Genomic DNA, 19708 nt, shown 5'->3' on the forward strand with positions numbered 1-19708 from the left:
TATTATTGTTGGATCTGATTTTAATAGCTAACATCTCGATGGCAATAATAAATAGATATGCCGATAGTGGACAACTTTGTTTCACTCCTCTTGACAGTTTAAAACTTTCGGAGAAATAGCCATTATTTATTATTTTACATCTAGGGTTACTATACATTATTTTAGCCCAATTTATAAGAGATTCTTCAAAATTGAAATTCTCCAGGCATTTATATATAAACCCCAGTCGTACTTTATCAAATGCCTTTTCGAAGTCTGCTATGAATAGTAGGCCTGGTTTCCCAGATTTTTCATAGTGTTCTATTGTTTCCAGTAATTGCCTTATATTATCTCCAATGTATCGCCCATGTAAAAAAACCTGTATGATTAGAATGAATAATGTCCGACAATACCTTTTTAATTCTATGCTCTACACATTTGGCTAGAATTTTTGCATCACAACACTGAAGTGTAAGGGGCCTCCAATTTTTTTAATGGACTCGATCTTTATATTTTCCACTTGTATCCTGTTTCAGTAATAATGAAATCAGACCTTCTTCTTGAGTGTCTGATAATCTACCAATTACATAGGAGTGGTTAAAACATGCTAATAATGGTCCTCTGAGTATATCAAAAAAGGTTTGCTATACCTCGACTGGTATGCCATCCAACCCTGGAGTTTTCCCGGATATAGCGTCTTTAATTGCATCCAGAAGTTCCTCCTCTGTAATGAGTCTTTCTGTATGGCTGTACATTTTACATTATCAATAGAAAAAAATCTCTACAATTTGCTTCAGTTAGAGGAGATGGATGCGACTGAAACGAAAACATATGCTTAAAGTACTTTGTTTCCTCCTTCAAAATATAATTTGGTGAATCATGGGTGACTCCGTCATTTGTAACCAGTTTCAATAAATTATTTTTGGTAGCATTCCCATGTCGAAGATAAAAAAATAATTAGGTGCATTTTTCCCCATATTCCATCCAGTTTGCTTTATTTTGATAATATATTACACTTGATCTTTTTTGAATAAGTTTCTCCATTTCTTTTTGTTTTTCCTCTAATTTATTCTGAGCCTATATGTTACAGTTTTTATTGCTATCTATCTGTTCTGTTAGACCTTCTATTTCCGTTGTTAGTGTGGACTCTTTTGACCTAAATTGCTTTTGTTTTCGAGATGAGTACTGAATTGCATGGCCTCTAAAGGCACATTTAAAGGTGTCCCATACAATAAGGGGATTTGCTGTACCTATGACACCTAAAAACCTAAAAAATCAGTTATCCATGACATTCATGATTTCCTTAAGAGCATGAGGGTGATTGTTTGTATTGTGATTTCCTTTATGGTCCATTGAGCTATTTAAAACGGTATTATAATCTCCCATCATAATAATAGAGTCTTGAATTGCATGCAATTTATTATATATATTGTCAAAGAAGTGTGGATCATCATTATTTGGCCCGTAAAGGTTAATGAGCCATATCTGTTTATGGTCCAATAACATATTTAAAATAATCCATATACCTTGCGTATCTGTTTGGACAATTTGCACATTCGGATCGAAATTACTGTTAATTCATATCCTCACCCCTTTTGAGTTTCTTTGCCCATGGGAGAAGTATATTTCGCCCCCCCCCCATTCCTTTTTTCACGCAACTTCATCTAGAATTGTTGAATGAGTTTCCTGTAAACAATAGATATTATATTCCTTCTCTTGGAGCCATGTAAATATTGTTATTCTTTTGTTATTATCTGCTAAGCCATTACAATTATAGCTGGCTATACTTATTTCACCACATACCATAATGGGAAACAAGTTTCAAATCTATTTATCATTATATATGTTTGGAAATGTACCAATAAAAAATACCATAGCGATTGACTGTCCATATAGCTGTACCATGATATTTGCATTGCTACTAAGTAACCCTCCAATCTTATTTTCCATCATTATCGATTAATATGCGTAATAATGTCGGCAGTTCATGCGTAGGATTTTAACCTACAGTGATGGAAAAAAGTATTTGATCCCCTGCTGATTTTGTACGTTTGCCCACTGACAAAGACATGATCAGTCTATAATTGTAATGGTAGGTTTACTGAACAGTGAGAGACAGAATAACAACAAAAAAATCCAGAAAAACGCATGTCAAACATGTTATAAATTGATTTGCATTTTTGTCACGAGAATTTTGTTATCTCAATGGTTGAAGCCAACTACTTCTTAAATCTTAGAATAATTCCCAAAAGGTTGTAAATCTCTTAGTTTAAATAAATTAAACAAAGACTCAATCTTGCAATGGCCAGCATATTTATTAATGAGAGCGCTCTGCAACAAAATAGTCGTACAATATTTTTACACGCACACGTCAGAGGAAAAATCCCACCCCGCTGTAGGCGGGCTGTATATTTCCACTGTACCTGGGTTTAGCTCATGTTTTCCTCTGCTCTCCTGACCATCAGGTCACACACACACACACACACACACACACACACACACACACACACACACACACACACACACACACACACACACGTTCTTATCATATTCTACTCCTTGCTCGGGCAAGCTGCATTCCTTAGATATCGCCGTCCTCACAATATTCTGAAACCTTTTCATACTCTCCTTTGCCTGTGTGTTTTTTGAACCAGTCTCCTGTTATTGGTTTCAATTGTACTCTGTTGCTGGGATATAAACACATTTGATTAACTCTCTAAGCTCTAGTCTACTAATTAGTCATACATTATTAGTTTAACTGAGGGTGTGACATTTTAGTCATATCTTACTCACACATTTCTTTATCAATCCACCCTTTGACTAAATTTCAAACACACATTTAAAATACATTATTTTAAAATAAAACACACAACAAGGCATACAACTTGTTTTGCATATTAAATGAATCACTAGTACAAAACACACTATAAAAATACAATTTGTCTTGCATTGCTAGCAAATTTTACTTCCAACCATAACTCACTCTCCTTGTTAGGATTTTCCACTATAACTTTCATTGAAAAGATAGTATACTAAACATAAAAAATTGTCTCATATAATACAGGTTCATCAGAATTGAAATTTTCTGCATCGTCCACTAGAGCGGGAGGATATAGGTCGTCGTTCCATCGGTCTGAGTAGGGAATGGGCCCATAGGTCACTGCTTTCTCCAAAGCCTTGCTCACCAACCCTCTGACACAGGGAACAAGACAACATCCACAAAGAACAAGCAGACCCATACAAGCTATAGCTGCACCCAGAAGAGTTGCAACAATAGGTTTCCATTTACCAAACATTTTATCAAACCATCCAGTCATTGATGTATTCACCCCCGAGCTCTCAGCCCATTCTTCACTTAATGCCGTGAGACCGGCCAGTGCTCTAGTTACTCTACCATCTGGGGCTGTATTGTTGCGGATAAACGTACAACAATGACCTCCCACCATCTTGCAAACTCCCGCCCTTCTCTGCTAAAAGCATATCGAGAGCCAACCTATTCTGTCAGGTCATGAGTGAGGTGGCGGATAGTTGGTCTGAGATTCCCTTCACTGCATCCCTTGTCTAATTAACGAACCTTTGTAGATGTAATTAATCCATTCAACATTTGTATTAATTGTAACCCACCAGAAAAACCTTGTTGTAAACCCTTCTCCAATTTGATCAGCGATTCGCATTACTTTGGTGTCTATAACATTGATAATCTCCGGGGGTCATGGTGAATTGGGGTGCCTTAGTATTATCCTTTTTAAGAGTGGTTGTTTTAATATCAGAACAATTAGGTGAGGTTTGGTTTGATCCCAAATCTATCACACAAGAGAACATGGTCTGAGGCATAGGTGCAGTTAAAAGGGTTGGCCTACCTGTTGAACAGGCATTGCAATTAGTTTGACCCAACGCCCTAGCTGTGTAGTTCATCCACCTCCTTCCCAGACTACCGTGGCCCAATCCAGTGCCTTTCCCTTCAGTAGCGAAATCACCAGCGCTATCCTAGCTTGATCCAATGGAGATGCCCCATGCTGACGCACCAGATACAGTGAAACCTGTAGCAGGAAGCCTCTACATTTTGTCGTTTTCCCGTCATAGTGCTCCGGCAGGGCGAGGGGTCCCTCAGACGTTGGTGATAGCACGGGAGAAGGTGGACTGGGTGCACTCATCGCTCCCTGAGGTGGAACCGGAGCGATGGTCAGTTTATGCAGCGTTTGGAGCACCTCCCTCATGGCGGCGTTCAGTTGGGAAATCTGCTGCTGGTGCTGGTCGATGCGCTGGGAAACTAACATCGAGTCAACCCGGAACATATCCCAGTCCGCGTTATCAAAACAATCTTGAAGCATGGATTCCGATTGGTCAGACCAGCGTTGAATAGACCTTACCACAGGTACTTCCTGTTTGAGTTTCTGCCCCAATCGGAATCCCCCCCCCCTCTCCAATGTGAATACTCTGTAGAGCCACCTTTTGCAGCAATTACAGCTGGGGTATTTCTCTATAAACTTGGCACATCTAGCCACTGGGATTTTTTCCCATTCTTCAAGGCAAAACAGCTCCAGCTCCTTCAAGTTGAATGGGTTCCACTGGTGTACAGCAATCTTTAAGTCATACTACAGATTCTCATTTGGATTGAGGTCTGGGCTTTAGCAGTATGCTTAGGGTCATTGTTCTGCTGGAAGGTGAACCTCCGGCCTAGTCTCAAATCTCTCGAAGACAGAAACAGGGTTCCCTCAAGAATTTCCCTGTATTTAGCGCCATCCTTCATTCCTTCAATTATGACCAGTTTCCCAGTCACTGCCGATGGAAAACATCCCCACAGCATGATGCTACCACCACCATGTTGGGTTTGCCCCAGACATACCTTTTTCCTTGATGGCCAAAAAGCTCAATTTTAGTCTCATCTGATGAGAGTACCTTCTTCCATATGTTTGGGGAGTCTCCCACATGCCTTTTGGTGAACACCAAACATGTTTGCTAATTTCTTTCTGTAAGCAATGGCTTTTTTCTGGCCACTCTTCCGTAAAGCCCAGCTCTGTGGAGTGTACGGCTTAAAGTGGTCCTATGGACAGATACTCCAATCTCCACTGTGGAGCTTTGCAGCTCCTTCAGGGTAATCTTTGGTATCTTTGTTGCCTCTCTGATTAATGCCCTCCTTGCCTGGTCCGTGAGTTTTGGTGGGCGGCCCTCTCTTGGCAGGTTTGTTGTGGTGCCATATTCTTTCAATTTTTTAATAATGGATTTAATGGTGCTCCATGGGATGTTCAAAGTTTCTGATATTTTTTATAACCCAACCCTGATATGTACTTCTCTACAACTTCGTCCCTGACCTGTTTGGAGAGCTCCTTGGTGCCCCTTGCTTAGTGGTGTTGCAGACTCTGGGGCCTTTCAAACAGATGTATATATACTGAGATCATGTGACAGATCATGTGACACTTAAATAAAGTCCACCTGTGTGCAATCTAAGTAATTATGTGACTTCTGAAGGTAATTGGTTGCAGCAGATCTTATTTAGGAGCTTCATCGCAAAGGGGGTGAATACATATGCACGCACCACTTTTCCATAATTTATTGTTTGAGTTTTTGCAACATGTAATTTTTTTCATTTCACTTCACCAATTTGGACTATTTTGTGTATGTCCATTACATGAAATCCAAATAAAAATCCATTTAAATTACAGGTTGAAATACAACAAAATAGGAAAAATGCCAAGGTGGATGAATACTTTTGCAAGGCACTGTATAGGAAGGGAGGAGCAGAATGGAGTCGTGATCGGATTTGCCGAAGGGAGGGAGGGGGAGGGTCTCATAGCCATCCCGGAAGGGAGAGTAACAATGGTTGAGAGTTTTTGAAGCATGAGTACTACATGCAATGTTTTGATAGAACTTAGGTAGCATTTTCCTCAGATTTGCTTTTTTAATGTCCCCTGCTACAACAAATGTGGCCTCAGGATATGTGGTTTTCAGTGTAGTTCCTTGAGAGCCGTCATGGCTTGATCGGCTTGAGGGGGAATATACACGGCTGTGACAATAACCGATGAGAATTCTCTTGGGAGGTAATGTGGTCAGCATTTGTTTGTGAGGTATTCTTGGTCGGGTGAACAAAAGGACTTGAGTTCCTGTGCGTTAAAACAATCACACCATAAGTAGTTAATCATGAAACATACACCTCTCCCTTTCTTCTTCCCGGAGAGTTCTTTATTACTGTCTGCATGATGTACTGAGAACCCAGCAGGCTGTATGGACGGGGAGAGAGCCATGATTCCGTGAAACAGAGTATGTTACAGTCCCTGATGTCTCTCTGGAAGGAGATTCTCGCCCTGAGCTCGTCTACTTTATTGTCCAGGGACTGAACATTAGCAAGTAATATACTCAGAAGCGATGGATGGTGTGCACACCTCCTGAGTCGGACTAAAAGTCCACTCTGAATACCTCTTCTCCGCCGGCATAGTCTCAGAGCAGCCTCTGGGATAAGTTAAATTGCCTTGGGGGTGACGAACAAAGCATCCAATTCAGGAAAGTATTTCTGGTCGAAATGCTGGTGAGTTACCACAGCTCTGATATCCAAAAGTTATTTCTGACTGTATGTAAAAATGCAAAAAACGTTCTGGGCTAATAATGTGAGAAATAACAAAAAAAAAAAGAAAACTGCAAAGTTGCTTAGGAGCTAGAAACAGAGCTGCCATGTCTATTGGCGCCATCTTCTGAACTGTCTGTTTAAGCAGTCAAAATCGTCCAGGAAAACCGGGTTCAATCTGTTTTCCACCAGACATTGGGAGATGATTTCACCTTTCAGCAGGACATTAACCTAAAACACAAGGCCAAATCCACACTGGAGTTGCTTACCAAGAGACAGGGAATTTTCCTGAGTGACGAGTTACAGTTTTGACTTAAAGTCTACTTGAAAATCTATGGCAAGACCTGAAAATGATTGTCTAGCAACGATCAACAAATTTGACAGACCTACAATAATTTTTTTAATAATAACGGGAAAATGTTGCACAATCCAGATGTGGAAAGCTCTTAGAGACTTACCCAGAAAAAAGCACAGCCGTAATCGCTGCCAAAGGTGCTTCTACAAAATATTGCCTCATGGGTGTGAATACTTACACACAGCGTTACTTTCACTCTGGACATGTCCCCCCCCCCACATTCTGAAATTGCATTTTTGTCCCTCCCAGTTTTATCATTGGAATGTGATACAAAATGAGGCAACGTTGCGCTTTAGGACCATGTGGACACCTCCGAGCGGTCGGGTAGGCTATTTGGAGTGTTTATCCGACTGGATTAAAAATTATAATAATAATAATTGTTATGTCCCCCCCACTTCTAAAACCAAAGTTGCGCCCCTGCTTACATAAATGAGATATGTCTATTTCTTTTTCAATAAATTTGCATTAAAAAAAACATGTTTTCACTTCATCATTATGTGTGTAGACGGGAGAGAAAGGAACAACGATGTAATCCATTTTGAATTCAGGCTGTGGAATAAGTCAAGGGGTATGAATACTTTCTGAAGAGAGTATTCAGACCGCTTTACCTTTTCCACATTTTGTTACGTTACAGTCTTATTCTAAAATTGATTAAATTAAAACATTTCCTCATAGTGAGTGACGTCCTGCGCCAAGGTGGGCCACCAGTACTTATCGGAGAGGGATTGGATGGTGCAGGTGATACCTGGATGTCCAGCGGCAAGGGATGTGTGTGCCCAGGTCAACAGCCGATCTCTTACCCCTGTGGGGACGTAGATGCGTTCTGGAGGGCAGGAAGCAGGAGCGGGTGATGATGAGGAAAGGAAGGCTTTCCTGGTGCATATGTTCCACGGTGAGGGTGATGTGGTGCTGTGATGTGATGTGCGTGATTGTGCCAGATCCCAATGGTCGATTACCCAGGGCATGGACTGGAAAAGGAGAGACGGTACAAAGTTATGTTCAGGGAGCAGGCGAGGGCCTGGTCGATGAAATTCCCTGCGGCCCCGGAGGCCACTAGAGCTGTAGAGACACCTGAGGGACAGCCAGCTAGTGAAATGGGAACCAGAAAGTGTTTGGCAGAAAATGATAATGATGGAATACTCACACCTAACCTTTGGAGATGGAAGATCACGGGGCTGCCCCTCTGTCCTATTGGATTCTGGGATGGGACGCACCGGACACCACTGAATATGGTGCCCCTCCTGGCCGCAATAGGGACAGCACCCCAGCAGTCTCCGGCGACGCCGCTCTGCCTAGGAGAGGTGTATGGCCCCTACCTCCATGGGTTCAGGTTCTGCCTCAGGACAGCCAAAGGAGGGAGGCGAGTGGCGAGGTGGGCACCGCCGCTCCCGAAGAAGGTTATCCAGATGGATGGCCATCGTGATGAGTGCGTCCAAGGATAGGTTGTCATCTCGAAACGCCAATTCCATCTGGAAGAGAGTGCAAAGCGCCGGCTCATTCCATCTGCTGGAGGCTCCCACAGTCCGAAAGGTGAGGGAGTACTCCACAGCGGTCTGGGCACCCTGCAGGAGTTGGAGAAGTTGCTCACCTCCCTCTCTGCCCTCTGGAGGATGGTCGAAGACCGCTCTGAACCTCTCAAAGGAACCCAGCTCCTCCTCTCCTCTCTCCCAGACGGCCGTAGCCCACTCTAACGCCTGCCCGGTCAGCAGGAAAATGAGCATGGCAACCTTGGACCTCTCGGTGGTGGGTGTTCCCGTCAGATTGGCAAAATAGAGGGAGCACTGGAGTAGGAAACCACAGTATTTCGATAGCGTACCGTCATACTTTTCTGGGAAGGGACAGTAGGGCATCACTGACCTGGGCGGACCGCTGGGTAAGCTGGGGGACTGGCTCACTGTGACGACCAGTGGTAGGAGGCCCTCTGAAAGGGGTTTGGAGAGCCTTGCTAGTGGTGTCGAGGCGGTGGAGAACACGGAGGACCTCCTCCATGGGCGTACCCAGTTGCGCCAGCTGGTCGTGGTGTTGGTGGAGTAGATGACCCTGTTCCTTGACCTTCTGGAAGATGTTTTTTTCCTCTGCTGCTTCCATAATGCGAGGCAGCATTCCGTCACGTATACGCAGGGAGTCAGGAAGCAGGTGCAGAAGTAGAGTTTAATAACAATGAAGCAGGCAAATTAAGAAAACTGAAGATGCGTTCTGAACATGAAAAAAAAAATGACTGAGGCTACTGAGGGCTAAATGAAGGGAAGGTAATCAAAGTGATGATGAAGTCCAGGTGTGCGTAATGATGGGGAGCAGGTGTGCGAAATAAAAGTTGCCAGGGCCGGTGGTTAGTAGACCGGCGACGTCATGCGCTGGAGAGTGGGAGCGGGAATAGGCTTGACATCTTAGAATTGGCCGCCCGGTCAAACTGAGCAATCGGGGGAGAAGGGCCTTGGTCAGGGAGGTGACCAAGAACCCGATGATCACTCTGAAAGAGCTCCAGAGTTCCTCTGTGGAGATGGGAGAACCTTCCAGAAGGACAACCATCTCTGCAGCACACCACCAATCAGGCCTTTATGGTAGAGTGGCCAGACGGAAGCCACTCCTCAGTAAAAGGCACATGACATTCTGCTTGGAGTTTGCCAAAAGGCACCTAAAGGACTCTCACACCATGAGAAGCAAGATTCTCTGGTCTGATGAAACCAAGATTGAACTCTTTGGCCTTAATGCCAAGCGTCACGTCTGGAGGAAACCTGGCACCATCCCTACGGTGAAGCATGGTGGTGGCAGCATCATGCTGTGGGGATGTTTTTCAGCGGCAGGGACTGGGAGACTAGTGAGGATCGAGGGAAAGATGAACGGAGCAAAGTACAGAGAGATCCTTCATGAAAACCTGCTCCAGAGTGCTCAGGACCTCAGACAGGGGCGAAGGTTCACCTTCCAACAGGACAATGACCCTAAGCACACGGCCAAGACAACGCAGGAGTGGTTTCGGAACAAGTCTCTGAATGTCCTTGAGCGGCCCAGCCAGAGCCTGGACATAAACCTGATCGAACATCTCTGGAGAGACCTGAAAATAGCTGTGCAACGACGCTCCCCATCCAACCTAACAGAACTTGAGAGGATCTGCGGAGAAGAATGGAAGAAACTCCCCAAATTCAGGTGTGCCAGGATTGTAGCTTCATACCCAAGAAGACTCGAGGCTGTAATCGCTGCCAAAGGTGCTTCAACAAAGTACTGAGTAAAGGGTCTGAATACAGTTTTTTATTTTTAATACATGTGCAAAAAATTCTAAAAACCTGTTTTTGCTTTGTCATTATGAGGTATTATGTGTAGATTGATGAGGACAAAAAACAATGTAATCAGTTTTATAATAAGGCTGTAAAAGTCAAGGGGTCTGAATACTTTCCGAATGCACTGTATCACTCTAAACACTTTGGGGTAAACTGAACTCGACTTGGTAACACTTTACAATAAGGGTACATTAATTAACATCAGTAAATGCATTAGGTCACATGAATTAACAACTCTACTTTTTTATTTGAGTTATTTGACAATTTAAGAAGGACGACTGCACTTCCTGATTTGGCCTCATTTTTCAACAATGCTCATTAAGAAATGCTAGCGGCCATAACTGAAGGCAAACGAGAGCTGCCTTTGGGGTGTGGTATGATGTGGTTGTTTCTTTGTTGTGAATTTGCCATTTAATCACAACAAACAAGTGCAGTAGTGAGTACAGCAAGGTAAGCTAAGCTACAGTGCATTCAGAAAGTATTCAGATCCTTTGATATTATCGACATTTTGTTACGTTACAGCCTTATTCTCAAATGGATTAAATTGTTTTTCCCCCCTCATCAATCTACACACAATACCCCATAATGACAAAGCAACATTTGTAGACATTTTTGCACATGTATTCAAAAGTAAAACATTGAAATATTACATTTACATAAGTATTCAGACCCTTTACTCAGTAATTTGTTGAAGTAACTAGGCAGCGATTACAGCCTTGAGTCTTCTTGGGTATGACGCTACAAGCTTGGCACACCTGTATTTGGGGAGTTTCTCCCATTCTTCTCTGCAGATCCACTCAAGCTCTGTCAGGTTGGATGGGGAGCGTCGCTGCATGATTATTTTCAAGTCTCTCCAGAGATGCTCGATCAGGTTCAAGTCCGGGCTCTGGCTGGGCCACTCAAGGACATTCAGAGACTTGTCCCGAAGCCACTCCTGCTGTGTGCTTAGGGTCGTTGTCCTGTTGGAAGGTGAACCTTCTCCCCAGTCTGAGGTCCTGAGCGCTCTGGAGCAGGTTTTCATCAAGGATCTCTCTGCACTTGGCTCTGTTCATCTTTCCCTCGATCTTGACTAGTCTCCCAGTCCTTGCCACTGAAAAAAATCCCCACAGCATGATGCTGCCACCACCATGCTTTCCCGTAGGGATGGTGCCAGGTTTCCTCCAGGCGTGACGCTTGGCATTCAGGCCAAAGAGTTCAATCTTGGTTTCATCAGACCAGAGAATCTTGTTTCTCATGGTCTGAGAGTCTTTTAGTTGCCTTTTGGCAAACTCCAAGCGGGCTGTCATGTGCTTTTTACTGAGGAGTGGCTTCCGTCTGGCCACTCTACCATAAAGGCCTAATTGGTGGAGTGCTGCAGAGATGGCTGTCCTTCTGGAAGGTTCTCCCATCTCCACAGAGGAACGCTGGAGCTCTGTCAGAGTGACCATCAGGTTTTTGGTCCTTCTCCCCCGATTGCTCAGTTTGACCGGGTGGTCAGCTCTAAGAAGAGTATTGGTGGTTCCAAATTTCTTTCATTTAAGAATGATGTAGGCCACAGTGTTCTTGGGGACCTTCAATGCTGCCCAAATTTTTTTTTACCCTTCCCCAGATCCGTGCCTTCGACACAATCCTGTCTCTGAGATCTACGGACAATTCTTTCGACCTCATGGCTTGGTTTTTGCTCTGACATGCACTGTAAACTGTGGGACCTTTATATAGACAGGTGTGTGCCTTTCCAAATCATGTCCAATTAATTGGATTTTCCGCAGGTGGACGCCAATCAAGTTGTAGAAACATCTCAAGGATGATCAATGGAAACAGGATGCACCTGAGCTCAATTTCGAGTCCTATATCAAAGGGTCTGAATACTTATGTAAATAAGGTATTTCTGTTTTTTCTTTGTCATTATGGGGTGTTGTGTGTAGATTGATGAAGAAAATGTTGTATTTAATCACTTTTGGTATAAGGCTGTAATGTAACAAAATGTGGAAAAGTGGAAGGGGTCTGAATACTATCCGAATGCACTGTAGCTTTGCTATGGAGAGAACAATGTTTTGAACTAAAGACTTCTCCCCTCCTGACTGACTCGCCCTGTTTCCTGACATGTAAAACTGAAAGTTTTTTAAACGTTCTGAGAACGGAAGTGAAAATGTTGCATGTTCTGGGAACGTACATTTTTAGGTGGTTTTCCTGGGAGGTTTTATTAATGTTCTGAGGACAGCAAGTATAGGTTATTTGAAGGTTATTCAATTATGTTCTGAAAATATGTTTCAATAAGACTTTTAATAACACTGCTAGCTTAGTTTGGGTTAACTGTTTTGAACTCCAAGCACAGATAGGACGCATCAAAATTCATTTGCTTGGCAAATGTATCTACTTCCCCAAATTCAACTGAATTCCTGGATACCATTTTAATGTCTCTGTGTCCAGTATCAACGAAGTTAGAGGTAGTTTTGTGAGCCTATGCTAATTATCATTAGCACAATGACTGGAAGTATGTGTGTATCTGCTAGCATGCTAGTAGATACCTACAGACTTCCAGTCATTGCGCTAACACTAGTTAGCATCGGTTTGCGAAACAACCTCTAAATTCCTTCACTCTGGACACAGAGGCACAGCATAAGTGAGATTCAAACCTATGTTCTTCTGTTCTCTATCTATGGAATTAGTCCACTGCGTCACAAGGATGGTGCTAGCATGCCATGTTTTTTTTACTCATACAAAGCTCTTCATTTTAGTCTATTCAAACAGACCCCGTTTCAAAGGAAGCAAGCACTCATTAAGATCAGGTGTGGCCAATTAGTGGGCGCGGCCAACACACCTACACACACTTAACAAGATAGAGGATAGAGAGAGTTGATGTTTAGAACGGAATGTACAATCGTGGTCAAAAGTTTTGAGAATGACACAAATATAAATTTTCACAAAGTCTGCTGCCTCAGTTTTTATGATGGCAGTTTGCATATACTCCAGAATGTTATGAAGAGTGATCAGATGAATTGCAATTAATTGCAAAATCCCTCTTTACCATGAAAATGAACTTAATCCCCCCAAGAAAATTCCACTGCATTTCAGCCCTGCCACAAAAGGACGAGCTGACATCATGTCAGTGATTCTCTCGTTAACACAGGTGAGAGTGTTGACAAGGACAAGGCTGGAGATCACTCTGTCATGCTGATTGAGTTAGAATAACAGACTGGAAGCTTTAAAAGGAGGGTGGTGCTTGAAATCATTGTTCTTCCTCTGTTAACCATGGTTACCTGCAAGGAAACATGTGCCGTCATCATTGCTTTGTACAAAAAGGGCTTCACAGGCAAGGATATTGCTGCTAGTAAGATTGCACCTAAATCAACCATTTATCAGATCATCAAGAACTTCAAGGAGAGAGGTTCAATTGTTGTGAAGAAGTCTTCAGGGCGCCCAAGAAAGTCCAGCAAGCGCCAGGACCGTCTCCTAAAGTTGATTCAGCTGCGGGATCGGGGCACCACCAGTGCAGAGCTTGCTCAGGAATGGCAGCAGGCAGGTGTGAGTGCATCTGCACGCACAGTGAGGCAAAGACATTTGGAGGATGACCTGGTGTCAAGAAGGGCAGCGAGGAATCCACTTATCTCTAGGAAAAACATCAGGGACAGACTGATATTCTGCAAAAGGTACAGGGATTGGACTGCTGAGGACTGGGGTAAAGTCATTTTCTCTGATGAATCCCCTTTCCGATTGTTTGGGACATCCGCAAAAAAAGCTTGCCCGGAGAAGACAAGGTGAACGCTACCATCAGTCCTGTGTCATGCCAACAGTAAAGCTTCCTGAGACCATTCAAGTGTGGGGTTGCTTCTCAGCCAAGGGAGTGGGCTCACTCATAATTTTGCCTAAGAACACATCCATGAATAAAGAATGGTACCAACACATCCTCCGAGAGCAACTTCTCCCAACCATACAAGAACAGTTTGGTGACAAACAATGCCTTTTCCAGCATGATGGAGCACCTTGCCATGAGGCAAAAGTGATAACTAAGTGGCTCGGGGAACAAAACATCAACATTTTGGGTCCATGGCCAGGAAACTCCCCAGACCTTAATCCCATTGAGAACTTGTGGTCAATCCTCAATAGGCGGGTGGACAAACAAAAACCCACAAATTCTGACAAACTCCAAGCATTGATTATGCAAGAATGGGCTGCCATCAGTCAGGATGTGGCCCAGAAGTTAATTGACAGCATGACAGGGCGGATTGCAGAGGTCTTGAAAAAGAAGGGTCAACACTGCAAATATTGACTCTCTGCATAAACTTAATGTAATTGTAAATAAAAGCCTTTGACACTTATGGAATAATTGTAATTATACTTCAGTATGCCATGGTAACATCTGACAAAAATATCTAAAAACACTGAAGCAGCAAACTTTGTGAAGACCAATACTTGTGTCATTCTCAAAACTTTTGACCACGACTGTATATGTTTTTAAATAACTTTCTTAGAACTTTCTGTTAATGTTAATAAAGTTTTATTGTGGTTTTGATGGAAAGTTTTCTTAACGTTCTCTGAATAATTTGAGAACATTACTTTAAATAGAACCATGAGGAAACCTGTAGGAAATGTTATGCTGAAGTACAGAAATTCCCACAGAAGAACGCTGTTTCTCTGAACTATTTGACAACATTCCCAATGTCAAACCAGTTGGAGAACGTTCCTAGAACATTACCAAAATTCTAATGAAATGTCACCATGCACCATTCCCAGAAAGTTGTGGGATGGTTGTATGCAAAATAACCATAGGACAACCATGCTCTAACCAAGCTTTAAGAAACATACAGTGAGGGAAAAAAGTATTTGATCCCCTGCTGATTTTGTACGTTTGCCCACTGACAAAGAAATGATCAGTCTATAATTTTAATGGTAGGTTTATTTGAACAGTGAGAGACAGAATAAGAACAAAAAATCCAGAAAAACACATGTCAAAAATGTTATACATTGATTTGCATTTTAATGAGGGAAATAAGTATTTGACCCCTCTGCAAAACATTACTTAGTACTTGGTGGCAAAGCCCTTGTTGGCAGTCACAGAGGGCAGACGTTTTTGTAGTTGGCCACCAGGTTTGCACAAATCTCAGGAGGGATTTTGTCCCACTCCTCTTTGCAGATCTTCTCCAAGTCATTAAGGTTTCGAGGCTGACGTTTGGCAACTCGAACCTTCAGCTCCCTCCACATATTTTCTATGGGATTAAGGTATGGGGACTAGCTAGGCCACTCCAGGACCTTAATGTGCTTCTTCTTGAGCCACTCCTTTGTTGCCTTGGCCGTGTGTTTTGGGTCATTGTCATGCTGGAATACCCATCCACGACCCATTTTCAATGCCCTGGCTGAGGGAAGGAGGTTCTCACCCAAGATTTGACGGTACTTGGCCCCGTCCATCGTCCCTTTGATGCGAAGTTGTCCTGTCCCCTTAGCAGAAAAACACCCCCAAAGCATAAGGTTTCGCACCAACTGTTGTCACCTTCTCACCAAGCTGTTTGGCGATGGTCTTGTAGCCCATTCCAGCTTTGTGTAGGTCTACAATCTTGTCCCTGACATCCTTGGAGAGCTCTTTGGTCTTGGCCATGGTGGAGAGTTAAAATGCAAATCAATAAATAACATTTTTGACATGCTTTTTTATGGACTTTTGTTGTTATTCTGTCTCTCACTGTTGAAATAAACCTACCATTAAAATTAAAGACTGATCATTTCTTAGTCAGTGGGCAAACGTACAAAATCAGCAGGGGATCAAATACTTTTTTCCCTCACTCTATGGTTCTCCGAATGTTATGTGCTACCTGGAATTACTCTGTCAACTCAGTTATGGCAAGATAGCAAGAGCCAGTGTCAGGAATGTCTTTCATAAGACACTCTTTCTACAACACCTTGCTACGAAAGTAGCTGCAACTTAGCTGATTGAAGATCGCAGGCATTCAACTCGCAGAAGTTACATGTATTTACATGAAGTCATGAAATGTTGAAACTAAGTTGCAGCTACTTTCGTAGCAAGGTGTTGTATAAAGAGTGTCTTATGAAACACATTCCTGACACTGGCTCTTGCTATCTTGCCACAACTGAGTTGACAGAGTAATTCCAGTTAGCACATAACATTGCCTGCGTCCGAAATGGGTCCGCGGTCAAACGATCACCCCTCATCACTGTCAAACGCTCCCTACAACACTTCAGCGAGCAGGCCTTTCTAATTGACCTGGCCCGGGTATCCTGGATGGATATTGACCTCATTCCGTCGGTAGAGGATGCCTGGTTGTTCTTTAAAAGTGCTTTCCTCGCAATCTTAAATAAGCATGCCCCATTCAAAAAATGCAGATCTAAGAACAGATATAGTCCCTGGTTCACCCAGACTTGACTGCCCTTGACCAGCATAAAAACATCCTGTGGCGTACTGCATTAGCATCGAACAGCCCCTGCGATCTGCAACTTTTCAGGGAAGTCAGGAACCAATATACACAATCAGTTAGGAAAGCAAAGGATAGCTTTTTCAAACAGAAATTTGCATCCTGTAGCATTAACTCCAAAAAGTTTTGGGAAACTGTAAAGTCCATGGAGAATAATAGCACTTCCTCCCAGCTGCCTACTGCACTGAGGCTAGGAAACACTGTCACCACCGATAAATCTATGATAATTGAGAATTTCAATAAGCATTTTGCTACGGCTGGCCATGCTCTCCGCCTGGCTACCCCTACCACCAGCTCTGCCCCCACCCCCCCGCTGCAACTTGCCCATGCCCATGCCCCCCGCCCCCCGCTTCTCCTTCACCCAAATTCAGACAGCTGATGTTCTGAAAGAGCTGCAAAATCTGGACCCCTACAAATCAGCTGGGCTTGAATTTGCCTTGATGCGGGGAGTGTTTGGGCCGCCCGTGTGGATGTGGAACACAGTTTAATTTGTTTTAATTTGTTTGCAATGCGCACTTTAATGCTGCCCGCTTGAAACCACCACCACCTCCGTTTTTATCATTAGTCTTATTGCCCTCGTTTTCTTAAGCGCCATCTTATCATCACCTCTGATTTGGTAAGTAACTCTAATGTTGTTGTTTTTTTTTTTTTTTTAATTGAATTTCGATAGTCTTAAATGTGGAACTGGGAATACATTTGTACAATGTGCACAGTGAATATTTGTTGTAAATAGTTTAAAATCCAAGTAATTGTAACTTTAGAAGTTGTTAAATATGTGACAAATACGTTACGTTACTTCATCTTACAACGGTGTAACGTTATCAGCGGGTTTCCTGGATGAACTACATTTCCCATAATGCATGTTTGCCCGGGACATTGACGGTGGAGGAAGGTCCATGAGTTTTCGCTGTTCGCCGGTAACGCAAGTGCGTACTGTGAGTATACTTATTTCAATAAGTGTCTGCCTTACACAGTAAATATTTTACGTTATCGAGCTGTGTGTACGTGTGTGCTAGCGTGAAACGAACAATGCTAAACAACATAATGTGAGTGTGTTATCATGATGCTAACCAGGCCTGTGTTTGTATTTCTTCCTAGGCTCAAGTGTGTGGTTGTGAGATCATCTCGAAATCCTTTTAACAGTTCAGGTAGGATGTATTATGAAATAGTGTTACTAATGTAATACATTGTTAAAACCAAGTATAGAGTTGATTTGTTATAATTCATTGGTATTAGATTTAAAAGGTGATCGAATAGCTCCTGATTTGTAATGTCATTAATGCATTTCTTTTGAAGCAATGTTTTAAAAAAATGTACAAGTGAATAGGTTGGTTTACTTTTAAGTTTAAATTTCCCACGTATCTCGTTAAAGTTTTGACCAATGAGCTAACTTGTTAAGTTGTGGCCAATGGGAGAGTGGACTTGTTGCTGGGAAAGAAAAGAGGGAAAAGTTGAAAGAAGGGAGAGGAGAGACGGTAGTGGGGTTGGTGAAGGAAAAACGACCAAAGGAAACGATAAAGAGAGAACAAAACCATACCTACAGAGTTTTTTTTAAGGGAAATCCTGATTTTATTTCTATAAGAGAGTGTTTATTATTTAGTTAAGAAAGACCAAGTGGAGACTGAAGCTGCCGTCGCATTGTGGAGACATTCGACATCCTAGAGGTTAGCCTAGCATCGTGCAAAACTTGGAGAGAATTGCTTGTGACGATCAGTTCGGGTTTCCAACGGATGTCTGTTGCTGCTACCGAGTACTGGCTGCATTGATAGCTGTGTTCGCTGTGGATCTTGTGAGGACACCTGCACGGAACTACTATATTTTGCTGAGGCATTATCTACAAGTAGTGAGTAACTACAAATGTGTGGTGGACTTCGGGACTTTATGTATGTCGTAATTTTTTTTATGAGCTCCAACGCGCGCCCAGGGTTTAAGCAAGCTTGCAAATAATTTGGACATGGGTTGTGGAAAAATCATTGGGGTTTATAATTTTTATTTCTTTTGATGTGATACATTGAACATTTGATTAATATAGATCTTGAACCTTATGTCTGTTGTATTGGTGGAGTCATTTACTGTTTCAGTTTCATTTAATGCATGGGAAAGCATATCCTTATAACAATAACCAAGTCTATAATCATTCTATCTGAAGTTAAAACCCTATTTGTCATTCACCCTAGCAAGTTTACAATAGGGATTCTTATTGGAGATGTCCTTCTCACCTAATATCCCATGCTGTTCAGATATTCTAAATAAGGTAATATCGTGAGAGTCAAATTCGAGCCTGGTGAGAGGGTTACACTAATAATTGGTTTTATTGTATGTGTTTCCACAGTCATTCTTTTGCTATTTCTCTAAATGTTTTTATCTCAACTGTGGGGTCAACAGTTGATCACTTGAACCCTTTATTAATACTTTGTTAAATACAAAGAACAACAACAGAAATGTTGAGTCATCAGCATACATAGACACACAGGCTTTACTCAGTGCCAGGTCCTCAGTAAAATAAATTAAGTAAAGGGCTTCCATTAAATAACAGCATTTGTGTTCTGTTAGACAGTAACTCTCGATCCTTGATATACTGTAGCAGAGGATGTAAAGTTATAACACAAACGTTTTTTCAGACTATAATCGATAATGTCAAAAGCTGCACTGAAGTGTAACAGAACAGCTCCCACAATCTTCTTATTATCCATTTATTTTAGCCAATCATCAGTCATTTGTGTATGTGCCGTACATGTTGAGTGCCCTTCCCTATAAACGTGCTGAAAGTCAGTTGTTAATTTGTTTACTGTGAAATAGCATTGCATCTGATCAGTGGAATGACCTTTGCTTCCCTCTAGGCCTGAGGGCACACACTTTCCTGTAGGTTTAGATTGAAGAGACGGCCAATAGGAGTGGCAATATAGTCTGCTGTCATCCTCAGTAATTTTCCATCCAAGTTGTCAGTTCCATAGACAACAATATAGTTTTTCACCTCTACCACACTCACTTTACGGAATTCAATTATAAAGAAAGTATGCCTACACTATACCTAACACATCAAAATCAGTTGTGTGTAGAGTGCAACATCATCTGTCTAACCAGAACTAGCAGCATTTCTATTTCTATGGTCTATTTGCCTAGATCTAAGGATTTGGCA

The 19708-nt window shown here is 42.4% G+C and overlaps 1 long non-coding RNA gene across 1 annotated transcript; it reads left to right on the plus strand.

Moving 5' to 3' along the window:
- Positions 1-17311: 17311 nt before the first annotated feature.
- Positions 17312-18253, plus strand: LOC311143494. Its single transcript, XR_014614419.1, has 3 exons — positions 17312-17486; positions 17668-17717; positions 18170-18253. It is a non-coding gene; the product is annotated as an uncharacterized lncRNA (long non-coding RNA).
- Positions 18254-19708: the final 1455 nt, after the last annotated feature.

This window comes from Coregonus lavaretus, assembly GCF_964263955.1.
Source record: "Coregonus lavaretus genome assembly, chromosome: 16".
Classification (NCBI taxonomy): domain Eukaryota; kingdom Metazoa; phylum Chordata; class Actinopteri; order Salmoniformes; family Salmonidae; genus Coregonus; species Coregonus lavaretus.